This window comes from Schistocerca piceifrons, unplaced genomic scaffold (assembly GCF_021461385.2).
Source record: "Schistocerca piceifrons isolate TAMUIC-IGC-003096 unplaced genomic scaffold, iqSchPice1.1 HiC_scaffold_1115, whole genome shotgun sequence".
Taxonomy (NCBI): domain Eukaryota; kingdom Metazoa; phylum Arthropoda; class Insecta; order Orthoptera; family Acrididae; genus Schistocerca; species Schistocerca piceifrons.
The window spans coordinates 17,501-22,500 of NW_025726924.1; the positions used below are offsets into that span (position 1 = coordinate 17,501).

At 54.1% G+C, this 5,000-nt stretch overlaps 1 non-coding gene across 1 annotated transcript in view; it reads right to left on the reverse strand.

Moving 5' to 3' along the window:
- The window catches only part of LOC124727562, a 1,909-nt gene extending 529 nt beyond the window's left edge, over positions 1-1,380 (reverse strand). Inside the window, exon 1 of the ribosomal RNA XR_007007178.1 lies at positions 1-1,380. This exon is cut by the window's left edge and continues 529 nt beyond it. This is a non-coding gene — a ribosomal RNA (small subunit ribosomal RNA).
- Positions 1,381-5,000: the final 3,620 nt, after the last annotated feature.

Below are 5,000 nucleotides of genomic sequence, written 5' to 3' on the forward strand. Positions count from 1 at the left end.
ACGGCCATGCACCACCACCCACCGAATCAAGAAAGAGCTATCAATCTGTCAATCCTTCCGGTGTCCGGGCCTGGTGAGGTTTCCCGTGTTGAGTCAAATTAAGCCGCAGGCTCCACTCCTGGTGGTGCCCTTCCGTCAATTCCTTTAAGTTTCAGCTTTGCAACCATACTTCCCCCGGAACCCAAAAGCTTTGGTTTCCCGGAGGCTGCCCGCCGAGTCATCGGAGGAACTGCGGCGGATCGCTGGCTGGCATCGTTTATGGTTAGAACTAGGGCGGTATCTGATCGCCTTCGAACCTCTAACTTTCGTTCTTGATTAATGAAAACATACTTGGCAAATGCTTTCGCTTCTGTTCGTCTTGCGACGATCCAAGAATTTCACCTCTAACGTCGCAATACGAATGCCCCCGCCTGTCCCTATTAATCATTACCTCGGGTTCCGAAAACCAACAAAATAGAACCGAGGTCCTATTCCATTATTCCATGCACACAGTATTCAGGCGGGCTTGCCTGCTTTAAGCACTCTAATTTGTTCAAAGTAAACGTGCCGGCCCACCGAGACACTCAATAAAGAGCACCCTGGTAGGATTTCAACGGGGTCCGCCTCGGGACGCACGAGCACGCACGAGGCGGTCGCACGCCTTCAGCTCGCCCCACCGGCAGGACGTCCCACGATACATGCCAGTTAAACACCGACGGGCGGTGAACCAACAGCGTGGGACACAAATCCAACTACGAGCTTTTTAACCGCAACAACTTTAATATACGCTATTGGAGCTGGAATTACCGCGGCTGCTGGCACCAGACTTGCCCTCCAATAGATACTCGTTAAAGGATTTAAAGTGTACTCATTCCGATTACGGGGCCTCGGATGAGTCCCGTATCGTTATTTTTCGTCACTACCTCCCCGTGCCGGGAGTGGGTAATTTGCGCGCCTGCTGCCTTCCTTGGATGTGGTAGCCGTTTCTCAGGCTCCCTCTCCGGAATCGAACCCTGATTCCCCGTTACCCGTTACAACCATGGTAGGCGCAGAACCTACCATCGACAGTTGATAAGGCAGACATTTGAAAGATGCGTCGCCGGTACGAGGACCGTGCGATCAGCCCAAAGTTATTCAGAGTCACCAAGGCAAACGGACCGGACGAGCCGACCGATTGGTTTTGATCTAATAAAAGCGTCCCTTCCATCTCTGGTCGGGACTCTGTTTGCATGTATTAGCTCTAGAATTACCACAGTTATCCAAGTAACGTGGGTACGATCTAAGGAACCATAACTGATTTAATGAGCCATTCGCGGTTTCACCTTAATGCGGCTTGTACTGAGACATGCATGGCTTAATCTTTGAGACAAGCATATGACTACTGGCAGGATCAACCAGGGAGCTGCGTCAACTAGAGCTGAGCAGCCGGCCGCCCGGGAGTGTGTCCCGGGGGCCCGCGCGAACACGCAAGCGTCCGCTCAATCATTCTGCAAACAGGAGGAGGCTGAGCTCCCCTGCACAATACACCTCGAAACCCTCTCAGGTCCCGGCGGCGCGCAGCGCCGTCCCAAGTACTTGGTCGGGTTCGAGAGAGGCGCAATCGCCCGGAGTTAGGCGAGTAGACGCTTTCGGTGCGACCACCCGTGCTCCCAACTGAGCTTGCCGCTGCCGACAGAGGCCCGGGAGCGTGCTGTCGTGGCATTGCCGGCGGGAGACAACACGCGCCACCTACGGTGACCGGCAGCTCCAACGCCAGCGCCACAGAAGGACAAAAGCCCCACTTGGGTGCCGAAGCGAACTCTCCCAGCACAGCGCACGCGCCAACACATCCGCACAGCTGCGATACAAACCACCAGCGAGAACCGCTGGGGCGACCGAGCAGCAGACGGCGTCGCGGCGCCGAGCGCCGGGCGGCGGCGCATCCTCAACGCACACAGTCCTCAATCGGACCAGCACACTGAAGATGTCCACCGCGCTTCGCACCGGGCCCGCGAGGACCTACTTTGGCCGCACGGCGCCGCGCGCAGGGTGCGCCGGCGCGCAGCTGCGACGCCTGCCGCGTCCGTCGGCCGGCGCGCCTGCCACTGGCCGCCCCCACCAGCCGGCTGTAGCGCGTGCGCCCACGCACCGCGCGGCCAGCACGCCGGGAGGCGCCCCCTCACCGGCCGGGGACGGTCCCACCCAGCCACCGCCGCGTATCGCTTCACACCCAGATGCCGTTCAGTTTCGTCGGCATGGTGGGTATCGCTGGAACAACCGGTTAGTACCTCAACCTATCGTCGCCATCACCGATTCACCCCTAGCGAGAACAACCGCACCACAACAGGTTACCATTTGTTCATTTGCGTAACTTCACCAGAAAACGCAGGCGTCCATCGCCATTTGCAACTTCAACGATTATTGCATGCCTGTGTCAGGTGTCACGCCACACTACGTCTGCCCACATACACGCAACAAAATGTGCACGCCTAGACAATACGTGGAAGGTGGCCCCCGTACGTATGCGATGTCCATTGCTCGAACGACTGTCAACCGGCCTCTGTAGCATGTCGCAGATATGGAACGCGGTGCACCATGCCATCACGGTGTGTGAGGAGAGACGACTAGGTCCGAATACATCAACAGACAGCTCATGCTGATCGCCATCCACGGCGTCCGTTCCTCCCACACGTCTCTATGGCGTACCACACTGCAATCCAGCTCTCATAGGGAGACGACACGTAGCTGCGTGCACAATATTTGCACTGTATGGTCCGCCGTTTTTGGGCGCAGTCGTTGTGCGGTCACACATGTGCCACGATGTATCATTCAGTACATAAGGACGAATGTGCAGTACAGATTGTGGTTCACGCGTACGACATCAGCGGACAGTTGACACAGGCCGCACCACAACGTAGCCTGAGTACGTCGCATGCGAAGGGCATTGAACATGCAAACTTCTCACCAACCAGCTTGCGAAGGCAGGGGGCAAGGTGGGGACGTGGGGAGGGGCGGCATGTACGTCCTGCTGCCATCCACATTACAGTGTACAGCAGGAGCATGTGGAAAGTGAGCAAGACTTGCAAGGTGTTTAACATGAAGCGATACACAGGGGTGCGGGCAGTGCGAGTAGCGAACTATATTGCGAGGGTTGCGGGTGGGCAACACTACAGTAATTGAACGAGTCGTATAACAATTACAGAGCAGGTTTAGGCGACAACGTGGGTTACGTTAAGGCGACAACATGGGTTAGGTTAAGGCACAACATGGGTTAGGTTAAGGCACAACATGGGTTAGGTTAAGGCACAACATGGGTTAGGTTAAGGCACAACATGGGTTAGGTTAAGGCACAACATGGGTTAGGTTAAGGCACAACATGGGTTAGGTTAAGGCACAACATGGGTTAGGTTAAGGCACAACATGGGTTAGGTTGAGGCACAACATGGGTTAGGTTGGGGCACAACATGGGTTAGGTTGAGGCACAACATGGGTTAGGTTGAGGCACAACATGGGTTAGGTTGAGGCACAACATGGGTTAGGTTAAGGTACAACATGGGTTAGGTTAAGGTACAACATGGGTTAGGTTAAGGTACAACATGGGTTAGGTTAAGGTACAACATGGGTTAGGTTAAGGTACAACATGGGTTAGGTTAAGGTACAACATGGGTTAGGTTAAGGTACAACATAGGTTAGGTTAAGGTACAACATAGGTTAGGTTAAGGTACAACATAGGTTAGGTTAAGGTACAACATAGGTTAGGTTAAGGTACAACATAGGTTAGGTTAAGGTACAACATAGGTTAGGTTAAGGTACAACATAGGTTAGGTTAGGTTAGGTTAGGTTACACGTTGTTGTACGGAAAGGTGTAGGGGGGGGGGGGGGCGGGGGCGGCAGGTTCGTTGATAGTGATTATAGTAAGTGAATGCTTGTGACATGATCAGATTTGTCACGTCAGGATGCACCTTTGGCTTATTAGAGGCGGCGCTCCAATTCTATGCTTGTGTGAGACCTGTGTCTTTGACTCATGTCATTGTTTGTGCGCTGTGACAGGAGGTACTATTTCTCTCTCAACAACAACAAACGGGAGGGAGGAGGAAAAGAGAGAGATCTCTCTCAACAACAACAACGGAGTGAGGAGTGAATGAAGAGAGATGTCTGGTTGTGATAGTGTGGATTGTGTAATGTGGCGGAGAAGATGCACTGGATGTTGTTCCATGCTGGTGCTTACATATTGTATGTGCGCCTGTTAGAAGCAGAGAGTGGTGCGTGATCAGAGTGTCTGGCTGACGTGTGGTTCCCATTTTGGGCAGACTCTTTCAGCATGTATACGGACAGTTGTGTATATTTGCTGTAGTTTGATGGCTCTGCATTGATTACTAATCAGCGCCGTGTGTACGGGTAATCTGGTTCCAGTCCAAAATGTTCCATCTGTGTACATTAGTGACAAAGACTCCCCCCATGCAGTGGGGCTCGGTCTGTTATAACTCTTCCGCGTAATATATTTGCCCCACGTTTTTGCGACTGCGAGTGCGAGTGCAACGCGCATGGGGACCGACATGCTGATGGCTCGGTATCGGACGCCGTACAGTGAGCAACGCGATCGCGTCTCTCGCTCGTAAGTGGTACAGGTCGCGGCTCATGTATACGGACAGCGGGAATGTCGCATATTGGAAATAACTCTTCATGAAACGCAAGTTATAGGGGTGGATTGCACTTTACGAGTGCGGGAAACGTCCGCCGTTCATCCGCTGGAGGTGCGAGTTTGGCGGTTGGGGTGGTGCACGAACGGGTGCGGGTGGCGTCATTGCCGGTCCACGGCTTCGTGCGGCAGAGCCACTGGAGATTGGGTGCTATGGTCGACAGAGGCTGCAGCCTTTGTGGGTGGCGTCGAAAGGCGGCCACTGTGGCGCCATCGCTGTCTTAGTCGGCTTGGCGTCTCATAGATGGCGGTAGCGTCGTTGCAGGAGGTCATGTTGCGGGAGACCTACAGATGGCGGTATGTTTTGTGGTGCGGACGTAGTGTTGTCAGATGCGCATAGATG